Source organism: Phocoena phocoena, chromosome 7 (genome assembly GCF_963924675.1).
Source record: "Phocoena phocoena chromosome 7, mPhoPho1.1, whole genome shotgun sequence".
Taxonomy (NCBI): Eukaryota; Metazoa; Chordata; class Mammalia; order Artiodactyla; family Phocoenidae; genus Phocoena; species Phocoena phocoena.
In genome coordinates this window covers 90,578,593-90,591,993 of record NC_089225.1, presented here as the reverse complement: position 1 = coordinate 90,591,993, position 13,401 = coordinate 90,578,593, and positions in this window count along the sequence as shown.

Below are 13,401 nucleotides of genomic sequence, written 5' to 3'. Positions count from 1 at the left end.
ATATTAACTGAAGTTATATATTCATTTAATGCTTAGTAATTTCCTGAGTCTCAGGAACATATGCTCTTTTGTATTGATTCCAGCAGCTAACATCTGAATTGCTGTTAGAGATATATGGCCCCTGACCGCATCAACTCCAAGCAGTTTTTATGCACAGTTGTATATATTTGCAAACTAGAGACTGCCACTCAAATATGGCTCCTGTTTCCTGATCCATGGTTCAATCAGAGCATGAGATACAATTGTTTCTTCAGTTATTAACAACAGAGAGGTAGTGTGAAGTCTACTATAAACTGGTTCAGATAACAGAAAGTCTGGAATAGAATCATTAATATTTTTCAAAAGAAATATATGGAATACTTTTTAGTACCACATCCTTTACTAGAAGCCAGAGACACAAAATTGGCAAAAATAAATAGGATTTTTGTCTTCATGCAGCTTACAGCATAGTAAGGGGATTGAGATATTAACTGATCAAAAACACAAATAACAATAGGATAAGTGTAGAGGTACATAGAATATATATTGGGGGATCTAACCTGATAAAGGAGGTCAGGAAGACTTCTCCCCAAAAGTTACTATTTGACTAAAAACTGAAGAATAAGAAAACATTAATTGGATTTGATGGGGAGGCATGCACCTTCCAGACAGAGGGAAAAATACTTGCAAGGATCTTTTAGCAAAAGGAGTTGATCATCGTCAGCACATTCTTTGTTGTCATCTCCAACAAGATGAGAGCTAGAGATATACTAGGGTACTCAGATGGCACTTAGTATGTATTATTTCAGGAGCAAAGAGTCTAGGAAACAGTATGTCCCTATTCATTATCTTCTGTTAAAATATCTCTAAATTAACTCTTAGGCTAGGCAAAGGCAAATCTCTGGTTTTATAACTAAGGCAAAGCAATGCTGTTATTCGGAATGGTGAATAAAAAGGTTTTTTTTGTGTGTATGTCTGTATCCACTAGATAGTGTATTTATGTGTTTGGATTTAATTGAGGTCTTTCAGTCTCCTGTGACATTGAAGAATTTGTAGCAAATATGAAAAATAGTAGGTGAAAGGGACTCAATGTGTGTGTGTGTGTATATATATATACATACATATATATATATATATATGTATGTATATATATATACACACACACACACACAAAGAATACTGATCCAGCTATAAAAGGAGAAAAATATTTTGCTGCAGTTCTCATTGCCTAAGGGCTTTACATTGTGATGACTACATTCTGTTTTGATAAGCAAGATTCTTGATCTTTGAAATGCTACAAAAGTGACTATCCAAAATTAAAACTATTTTCTTCATCCTTAAGGTACTGCATTCGTTTTCTACTTCTTTCACCATGGAAGGTTCCTTTACCTCTGACAATGCTGATGAAAAATTCTCATTTTTTTTTTGTCAAGTTGATAAAAAAATATATATATTCTATTCCTGAATTAAGTATGGTATAAAAATGAAAGCCCATTTTTGAAGTTATAAAACTGTCACTTTATAATAAAAGGCTGTTTTCATTGACAAAACTGGAGAGTTTGTACAGACTTCTATTTTGTTGCTAAGGGTGTGTCATATGGTTAGTTTGGCTACACACAAAATTCATACCACTCTTTAGAAGGTAAAGGAGTGAAGGATGCATAATTTCAGGGATGAATGATCAGAACAAGGGAGATATATGATATAGTTGCCCATTGGGTCTTTAAAGCTTCTAGGCAGGGTCAGTAAGTAGTAGAAGAATGCTGCAGGCAAGGCTAGTATAAATAATTAAATTCTTATAAAATCCACTCCACAAAAAGGAGCGGATTTTAGTAGGAATCATACTGTGTGTTTCCTGCACTCCACAGGGAGTACATGTGTGTGTTTGTTTTAGATGATTACATTTGAGTGGTTAAAAAAGTGGCATACAACATTGCAGAATGAAAGTTCTAGGAAATACGCTGAACTTAAAAAAAAGTGTTGAGATTTTAAAAATAGTGAACACGACTATATTTCAGAATTTAGAGTATCTCATTCTACATATTAAGTGTAAATTTGTGTAGATCTTTCATCGAGGTACGTGAACCTAGATTACCAGCATATATACCACAATATAAACATATGCCAGCATGAGCCATTGGCATATGGTGGAAAAAGGCAGTCAACCTTTAGTGAGATATGAGCAGTACTGTAGCCGCTCTCTTGCCAATGTGAAATTCCATATTTAACTAAAATAGAATGGCAATATCTGGATTAATGATGAACACTGTTGAAGGCAATTAGCTGGTTGACTAGCTCCAGGTTCACACGTTATTAATTCTAGATGTTCTCTCACAGACTTAAATCTCATGAGAACATGACCTGACTTTGCCCTCTGTTTTCTTATTGGCTTACCATCTTGGGGTCCTTAAAATAAACAAGCAAACAAACGAATAGACAAAAGGATGAATGCTGTAGCCAGGATAATGTTTTACTGGTAGAAGAGTAGAGTTAGTGTTTTGGGGAAAAAAAATTCTCTTTCTCATATATTATGGAAGGATTAAATTGCCTGTAATTTTCTGGATAAGTCTCCCTATAGAAAAAAATTTAATTTGTACTTCAGATGTTATTAGTTAAAGCCACAAAGAACTGAACTTCTTACCAAATGAAACTCAAAGTAGGTCCCGTATTTATGTGCCATTTTAGAAAAGGTTTTATGCCAATATTTCTAATGCAGGTCTCATCAGCAATGCATTTCTTTGAGATTGCAGCAAACAACTATTTCATTTCTGTTATGTTAATTTTGTTAATAATCATGTTGTGTGATGTCATAGAGGCAAGCAGATAGTATTAGACATTCAGCAAATAGTTTTTAAAATTTTTCTTAGTTTATTTACAAGTAGACATTAATCTTTTTTGTGGTCACGATGCACACTGGCTCAAAATACTGTCTTCAGATGAAAGTGCAGCAGATGAAATCTGTGCTTTATTGAGCATTTATTATGTCCTAGGACCTAGGTGCTTTACACGTATTATTTCATCCCATCTTCACAAAAACTGTAGTAGTGTCATTTTATAGATTAAGATATGAAAGCTTAAGTATGTTAAGAAAATTATCCAACCTTAGCAACGTGGCAAGTGTCTTCAATTGAATCTGAACCTAGTTCTTTATGATTCTGAAGCTTATGCTTCTTTTTTTTTTGCTGGACGCGGGCCTCTCACTGTTGTGACCTCCCCTGTTGTGGAGCACAGGCTCTGGACGCACAGGCTCAGCAGCCATGGCTCACGGGCCCAGCCGCTCCGCGGCATGTGAGATCTTCCCGGACCGGGGCACGAACCCGTGTCCCCTGCATCGGCAGATGGACTCTCAATCACTGCGCCACCTGGGGAGGAAGCCCTAAAGCTTCTGTTTTAATGGCTCTGTTAAACTACCTCTAACAGTTCTTGATGTTGCTTAACCTCACCCTGACCACCCTCTGTAGACATGTTTTTACTATACTAACAAATTATTCCCATGTCTGCTTCAAATTAGATTGTCTGCCCTTTATACTGAGGAAGGAGTTTTGTGTCTTATTTTTTCCTTTATATTTCTAATACAGGATGCCTAGCTCAATAAATATTTGCTGAATGAGTGAACACCTTTAAACTGACTTTTAAAGGTTAAATAACATTTGAATTTGCAAAGATGTCAGGAGCTTTGATGAGTGGTGACAGAGAGATGTTGGAGATGTATATGTATTTTGGATTTTGGCTCTGGTCAACTCCATAGAGGACTCCTTTATCTCTAGATACATTAAAATACAGAGCTTATCTTTTTTAGGCTGCTACAGAATAGAGCAAGTATCTATTGCCTTTCTTGCTGTCAGAATCAAGGGTCAATGAAAATTATACTCTATCATTCAAGCTAATAACAACATTATCCTTTAATTTTCCTTTAGCCATTGATTGCTAATTGTCTGATGCTGCCTTTGTCTTTAGTGTGTGCTCAGTGTGTTATGGACCAACTGTTTTTATTTACAGTCTTAACACATACATGGGAAAAATATTATATGACATGTTTAAACTAAAGCAGTTTAGTTTAATTATTTGTGAATAATTTACTTTTTAAAAAATATGGAATGGATATAAGGTTATAAAAGTGTGAACTTTTGCTCTCTTGCATTCTGATTGGTTTCCTTGTGCAAAAAAACTAAAGGTCAGGAAGGATTGGTAGATAACTGAGCATTTTATAAATACTGTGGACCGTATCTGAATGAATCCAGGGAGTCATGTAGTATATGTAATTTGTTATGTTGCAGTGGGGAAAAATGAGAACCATTATGGTATATACAGTTTACAAGAAGAATAGCAATAAAGAAAATTTTAACATCCTTATTTGAGTTCATATGCAACCTTTTTTTTTTTTTTTTTTTACCTTTTTACTTACAATTGATTACTTAATTCTGGATGAAGATACTAATTCTCCTGGTGGAATAGACACTTCATAAAGTCTGTGATTCATAGTGTTAAAAACAGGTTAGATTAACTGATTTTTGAAACTAGTTTAATGAATGAATTACAAGATTGAAAACCAGTCTACTCTCTATATAGGACTGGCAATCCTACGTAAAGAAATAACATATAGCGTTCTAAAGAAAATTATCACATTATTAGTAAAAATAATTAAAATATTCTCATGATAAAATGAATCATTTAAACAGATTTACTATCTTCACATTTGTTAAATACTGCATTTTTACATCTTTCACACACACACACACACACACACACACACACACCCTCACAAATATATACAAATCGAAGGCAATAGGAAATAAACGTTCACTTTGTAGTCATTGGATCCTATCATGATAAGGATGAGTTGAAGGATTAATATCAATAAAAGAGGGAGGAAAAGATATTACACATAAAGATTATCATAAAATAATCTTCTCATTGCTACATCTAACCAAGCTCTATATATGATACGACTATACCGGTCTTCCACAAATGAAGTGGGAACTTACAACACAAGTATTTTGCCCATAACACTAGGGCAAATCTTCTTTTATTAACTGAGTTGAACTTTAAAATTATGTTATGACCAAAAATCAATAAAGAGAAACTGATTTAAGTTCATCCAAGTGTGAAGGGGTTTATTACTAGTGCTATATCACTCTAATGATGTTCTCTTAAAAATTTGTTTTTGTGATATATTGCGTCTATTATTGCTAAGAGGATAAAACTGCACAGCAACCTTGGACATTAATAAATCAACTTAAGAAAAGCAGGCATATAGCCAAAAGAAAAGTAAAAATTAATATAGAGTTTATAAATACTAGGTAATTATAATATATGCAAACTATACCCATATCAAATTGCTAATGAGTATTTCTGTCACAGGATTTTTTTTAACATAGTTTTGTCCTTGTTAGTGACTTCATAGCTTGAAGATAAGTAATATTTCTAAGACTGACTTTCCCTTTTAACCTTCAAGGTAGAATACTACTATAAAAACATAAAAACTAACCTTTCGTGAACTGAATTTCTGAAATTATTACTTTTCATGTTCTTATTTTTATTCCATACTATAATACAATATATATGACTTGTGTTAGACATATTAAGAAAGCATAACTCACTTTAAACAATATGATATCTAAACTGTGCACCATACACACCACGAGTTTGCATGATGAAAAATGGCAATTTTAGCCCTTGATAAAATAATTTCCTTAGGCTTTTCAGTCTACCACTTCTCACTAATTATTTCAATGTATATATTTATTTATTGACTCTCTTCTAAGAGTATGTGGACTATGACACATAAATACGTGTTAAGTAATAGAATTTTTAAGGTAAACTAGATTATTTTATGTATCACATACAGACAGAAAATTGCTCAAATGTTAAGTGTATATCTTTATGAATTTCCATAAATGAGGTACACTGTCTAATCACGTCCCAAATCAGGTAAAAAAACATGCAAGCACCCTAAAAATCTCTCTGTGCTTTCACCCAATTACTATTCCTGTCTTCCCCAAAAGTAACCATAACCTGACTTTAACACCAAAGGTAAATTTTGCCTGATTGAACTTTATATGAATGGATTCATAAAGTATGGATTCTTTTGTTTCTGGATTCCCTCACTCAACAGTATGTTTTTGATAGAAGTAATTCAATAATGTTCCTTGCTTTGTAGCATCATTTCTATGAATATACAATAAATAATTTATTTATCAATTCTACCATTGTTGAACATGAAGTGGTTCATGTTCAACATGGTGGCTGTTATAAATAGTAGAGCAGTGAACATTTGGTACATGCTTTTTGGTGCACACGTGTTGCATTTCTGTTGATATTATGTGTCACAGTAGAATTATTGAGTCACAGGGATGCATATTTTCAGCTTTATACAAATGTATACTTCTACCAGCAGTGTATGGGAATTTCAGTTGTTCTTGTTTTTACATTCTGGCTGACCCTTGATATCGCCAAGTTTTCCTTCCTTCTTTCCTTCCTTCCTTCCTTTCCTTGCTTTCCTTCCTTTCCTTCCCTCCCTCCCCCTTCCTTCCTTCCTTCCCTCCCTCTCTGTCCCTCTCTTTCTTTCTTTCATGTTTATTTAGTATTCACCATTCTTGTAGATGTGTCGTGATATCTCATTGTGATTTAAAAATGAATTTTCATAATTATTAATGAAATTTAGAACTTCCTATGTACTTATGGCTATTTGTATACCTTCTTTTATGAAGTATAGTAAGATTCGTAAAAAGAGGAATAAATAGATAAAGCTAAGACAGGTAAAAATAAAAATAGGAAAATTCAGTTCAAAGTCAGTGGTAAGGGCTTCCCTGGTGGCGCAGTGGTTGAGAGTCCGCCTGCCGATGCGGGGAGCACGGGTTCGTGCCCCAGTCCGGGAAGATCCCACGTGCCGCGGAGCGGCTGGACCCGTGAGCCATGGCCGCCGAGCCTGCATGTCCAGAGCCTGTGCTCCGCAACGAGAGAGGCCACAAAAGTGAGAAGCCCGCGTACTGCAAAAAAAAAAAGTCAGTGGTAAATTTATTATCTAGAAATTTGTTATCGGTTCCTACACAAATTTAGATTCAGCTTCCTGGAAGCCAGATAAAAAAGGAGAGATGTATGATAAGTTATTTACTTCCTGGCTTTTCCTGGCATCAAGAACAATGAAAATTTTGTTCCATGGATTTTTGTAAAGGTAATGCTATAAACAACATTCCTGAAACAAGTATGACAGCAAATTCAATTAACGAATGCTCTTAGTATCCCTTTATTCAAATGCAGAACCATTATTTGCATTAGGAGTCTGGTGTATATAGTTGAGTAGATCTCTATACAGTCATAGAGATATGAGCATGTGAACATATATGTTTCTACAGAAACATAAAGGCTGTGTTTCTAAATATCATCTTATTACTGTAAATATCAATCAGCAATCTTATAATGATGTCCATAAAGTACAGTGACTATTCAAGATAATTTAGTCAGTGTTTCTATATTCTAAAATTTTGCTGTCTGATACAGTAGCAATTAGCCATATGTAATTCTTTGTTTCAGTTACGTAAAATTAAATAAATTAAAAAATTCAGTTTCTTAGTTGCAGTAGACATAGTTCAAGAACTCAATAGTTACAGGTGGATTTTGGTTACTATGTGGGGCACCATATATATAAAACATTTCCATTATCATAGAAAGATCTATTGACAAAACTATTCTAAAGCCTTAAAAATATTGTTACCCATAACTTACAAAAATTATCTGTTAATTGGAATATTTAATTTATAACCTATTATCTGTTAGTATTAGTTACAATTTATCATGTATCTAGTTGTAAGGGTTAAGAATGAAAAGGCCAGTGTGACTGAAAAATTGTACTTAGATCAGAACACCTCAGTACTAGCCATAGCTCGATCTTTACATCAGTTCTTTGATTTGAAGAAAATCCACAGTATCAACTTAAGTATTACCTTTTGTATAAAAAATAGGTTAACCTACAAACTCCGAAAGAAATCTGAATTCTCTGAATTTTGTATCATAACCTCACACCTAAGATATGACAGCATAAAGATCATTTAAGGAAATTCTGATGCATTCAAAAGAACAAAACTATGAGTTTAAAGATGAGTCAATCAACTCAGAGGTGACCCAGCAGAGCTTCTAGGAAGAAAGAGGCTTTCTTCTTCAAATTAAAGCAACACTGTTGACATATTATAAACTATTTCTTTTAGATGTTACATGTTTATCCATTTAAAAATGCCTAATGGAGATATTGAGAGCATAAAATAGTTTATTTATACATAACTCTGTACTTTAAACTGAGGATGACCTCAGCTCTGCATATTTCAACAAAAATATTTTCTCTCCAGATTCAACTATGTTCATTTTAAAGACATTACTTCTGAGATTAAAAATGATGAGAACATCATTTTTGGTTTATCTCAGATATTAATTGAACAAAGCCTCTATATGATTTAAATTTTTATTTTACTGATTTACTGACAATATTGCACCAACTCATATGAAAACAGAAGCCTTGACTAATGAGTTTAGATTACTCCATAATGTTCAGTTTTTTTAAATCTTAAAAAAAATCAGTGTTATTGAGGTTTAATTGACATATAAAATCATAAAATATTTAAAGTCTACATCATGGTGATTTGATATATGTATACATTGTGAAAAGATTTCTCCCATCTAGCTAATTAACACATCCATCACTTCACACATTTATTGTGTGTGTGTGTGTGTGTGTGTGCAAAAACATTAAAGATCTACTCTCTTATTGATTTTGTTACACAATGTCATCTTATCAACTCTACTCACCATGTTTTACACAAGATCCTCTGACCTTATTCATCTTACCGCTGATAGTTGGGGCCCTTTTACCAACCTGTTTCTCCCAACTCCCAGTCCCTGGTCAAATACTTTTATATTTTTGCTTCTAAGATTTTGACATTTTGAAATTCCACACATAATTAATATCATGCGGTACTTGATTTTCTCTGTCTGATTTCACTTAGCATAGTGCTCTCAAGGTCCATATGTGTTGTCACAAATCAGGATTTCTTTCTTGTGGCTGAATAATATATCATTTTGAATATACACTATATCTTCTTTTTTTTTAAATAGCATCTTTATTGGAGTACAATTGCTTTACAATGGTGTGTTAGTTTCTGCTGTATAACAAAGTGAATCAGCTATACGTATACATATATCCCCATATCTCCTTCCTCTTGCATCTCCCTCCCACCCTCCCTATCCCACTCCTCTAGGTGGTCACAAAGAACCGAGCTGATCTCCCTGTATTATGCGGCTACTTCCCACTAGCTATTTTACATTTGGTAGTGTATGTATGTCCATGCCATTCTCTCACTTCGTCCCAGCTTACCCTTCCCCCTTCCCGTGTCCTCAAGTCCATTCTCTATGTCTGTGTGTTTATTCCTGTCTGCCCCTAGGTTCTTCAGAACCATTTTTTTTCCATAGATTCCATATATATGTGGTATTTGTACAAATACAGTATTTGTTTTTCTCTTTCTGACTTACTTCACTCTGTATGACAGGCTCTATGTCCATCCACCTCACTACAAATAACTCAATTTTGTTTCTTTTTTATGCTGAGTAATATTCCATTGTATATATGTGCCACATCTTCTTTATCCATTTATCTGTCGATGGACACTTAGGTTGTTTGCATGTCCTGGCTATTGTAAATAGAGCTGCAATGTACATTGTTGTACATGACTCTTTTTGAATTATGGTTTTATCAGTGTATATGCCCTGTAGTGGGATTGCTGGGTTCTATTTTTAGTTTTTTAAGGAACCTCCATACTGTTCTCCATAGTGGCTGTATCAATTTACATTCCCACCAACAGTGCAAGAGGGTTCCCTTTTCTCCATACCCTCTCCAGAATTTATTGTTTGTAGATTTTTTGATTATGGCCATTCTGACTGGTGTGAGGTGATACCTCATTGTAGTTTTGTTTGCATTTCTTTAATGAATAATGATGTTGAACCTCCTTTCATGTGTTTGTTGGCAATCTATATTTTCTTTGGAGAAATGTCTATTTAGGTCTTCTGCCCATTTTTGGATTGGGTTGTTTGTTTTTTTTTTTATTGAGCTGCATGAGCTGCTTGTAAATTTTGGAGATTAATCCTTTGTCAGTTGGTTCATTGGTAAATATTTTCTCCCAATCTGAGGGTTCTCTTTTCGTCTTCTTAATGGTTTCCTTTGCTGTGCAAAAGCTTTTAAGTTTCATTAGGTTCCATTTGTTTATTTTTTTTTATTTCCATTTCTCTACGGGGTAGGTCAAAAAGGATCTTGCTGTGATCTGTGTCATAAAGTATTCTGCCTATGTTTTCTTCTAAGAGTTTTATAGTTTCTGGTCTTACATTTAGGTCTTTAATCTATTTTGAGTTTATCTTTTTGTATGGTGTTAGGGAGTGTTCTAATTTCATTCTTTTACATGTAGCTCTCCAGTTTTCCCAGCACCACTTTTTGAAGAGGCTGTCTTTTCTCCATTGTATTTTCTTGCCTCCTTTATCAAAAATAAGGTGACCATAGGTGAGTGGGTTTATCTCTGGGCTTTGTATCCTGTTGCATTGATATATATTTCTGTTTTTGTGCCAGTACCATACTGTCTTGATTACTGTAGCTTCCTAGTAGAGTCAAGTCCAGAAGACTGATTCCTCCAGCTTCTTTTTTTTTTTTTCTCAAGATTGCTTTGGCTATTTGGGGTCTTTTGTGTTTCCACACAAATTGTGAAATTTTTTGTTCTAGTTCTGTGAAAAGTGCCATTGATAGTTTGATAGGGATTTCACTGAATCTGTAGATTGCTTTGGGTAGTATGGTCATTTTCACAATGTTGATTGTTCCAATCCAAGAACATAGTATATCTCTCCATTTGTTTGTATCACCTTTAATTTCTTTAATCAGTGTCTTATAGTTTCTGCATACAGGTCTTTTGTCACCTTATGTAGGTTTATTCCTAGGTATTTTATTCTTTTTGTTGCAATGGTAAATGGGAGTGTTTCCTTAATTTCTCTTTCAGATTTTTCATCATTAGTGTATAGGAATGCAAGAGATTTCTATGAATTAATTTTGTACCCTGCTACTTTACCAAATTCATTGATTAGCTCTAGTAGTTTTCTGGTAGCATCTTTAGGATTCTCTATGTATAGTATCATGTCATCTGCAAACAGTGACAGCTTTACTTCTTCTTTTCTGATTTGGATTCCTTTTGTTTATTTTTCTTCCCTGTTGACTGTGGCTAAAAATTCCAAAACTATGTTCAGTAATAGTGGTGAGAGTGGGCAACCTTGTCTTCTTCCTGTTCTTGGAGGAAATGGTTTCAAGTTTTCACCATTGAGAATGATGTTGGCTGTGGGTTTGTCATATATGGCCTTTATTATGTTGAGGTAAGTTCCCTCTGTGCCTACATTCTGAAGGGGTTTTATCATAAATCGGTGTTGAATTTTGTCAAAAGCTTTTTCTGCATCTATCGAGATGATCGTATGGTTTTTCTCCTTCAATTTCTTAATATGGTTTATCACATTGATAGATTTGTATATATTGAAGAATCCTTGCATTCCTTGGGTAAAGCCCACTTGATCATGGTGTATGATCCTTTTAATGTGCTGTTGGATTGTGTTTGCTAGTATTTTGTTGAGAATTTTTGCATCTGTATTCATCAGTGACAGTGGCCTGTAGTTTTCTTTCTTTGTGACATCTTTGTCTGGTTTTGGTATCAGGGTAATGATGGCCTCGTAGAATGAGTTTGGCAGTGTTCCTCCCTCTGCTATATTTTGGAAGAGTTTGAGGATGGGTGTTAGCTCTTCTCTAAATGTTTGATAGGATTCACCTGTGAAGCCATCTGGTCCTGGGCTTTTGTCTCTTTGAAGATTTGTGCCTGTATTCTGTTGGATGAGGCTCGATCTTGTCTTTCTGGTTGGCAAGACCTCATCTGCTGGTGTGTTTGGGGGTTTCTGTTACCTTATTATGATTTTAGGCAGCCTCTCTGCTAATGGGTGGGGTTGTGTTCCTGTCTTGCTAGTCATTTGGCATAGGGTGTCCAGCACTGGAGCTTGCTGGTTGTTGAGTGGAGCCGGGTCTTGGCATTGAGATGGAGATCTCTGGGAGATCTTTCGCCATTAGATATACGTGGAACCGGGAGGTCTCTGGTGAACCACTGTCCTGAACTCGGCTCTCACACCTCAGGGGCACAGACCTGACACCTGGCCAGAGCACCAAGACCCTGTTAGCCCCATGGCCACCCTCATTAGAAGAGAAACTATAAGCTTCATTCAGAGTTTTTGGGTAGGAAGCTCCGTAGGTCTTAGCAACCATGTCCTACGATTTCTGTTTCCTTATTATGTCACCTTTTCACTTAAAGGAAGCACTTTACAACTTCTTTTTGATAATATTCGAATTACCAGGATCACTAGTTTAGCATTTTGGCGCTGTTATTAAGTAAATGAGGGTCATTTGAACACAAGCGCTATGATACTGTGACAGCCAATCTGATAACCAAGATGGCTGCTGACTCTACCAATCTTCTTTATCTATTATTGCATTGATGGACACATAGGTGGCTTCCATATCTTGGCAATTGTGAATAATGCTGCAGTGAACATGGGAGTGCAGATAACTTGTTTTCATTTCTTTACGATATATAGCCAGAAGTGGAATTGCTGGATCATATGGTAATTCTATTTTTAATATTTTGAAGAATCTCCATATTATTTTCCAGACAGGCTGAACCAATTTACATTCTCACCAACAGTGTACAAGGGTTCCCTTTTCTCATCTTCACCAACACGTGTTACAGGTTTCAGTGAGGTGATATCTCATTGTGTCTTTTTTTTTTTTTTTTTTTTTTTTGTGGTACACGGGCCTCTCACTGCTGTGGCCTCTCCTGTTGCAGAGCACAGGCTCCGGACGCGCAGGCTCAGCGGCCATGGCTCACGGGCCCAGCCGCTCCATGGCATGTGGGACCGGGGCACGAACCCGTGTCCCCTGCATTGGCAGGCGGACTCTCAACCACTGCACCACCAGGGAAGCCCTCATTGTGGTTTTGATTTGTTTTCCTGGTGATTATTGATATTGGGCACATTTTCATATACCTGTTGGCCATTCATATGTCTTTTTTGGGAAAAAAAATGCCTATTCAGATCATTTGCCCATTTTTTAATTGGATTGTCTGTTTTTATTTTGTTTTTCTGTTGAACTGCATTAATTCTTTATATATTTTGGATATTAACCCCTTATCACTTACATGTTTGCTGATATTTTTCTCCCATTCAGTAGTCTCTTTATTTTGTTGTTTGTTTTCTTTGCTATGCAGAAGTTTTTTAGTTTGATATAGTCTTACTTGTTTATTTTTGTTGTCTTTGCTTTTGGTGTCAAATCAAAAACTAATTGCTAAGACTAATGTCAAGGAACTTACCCTC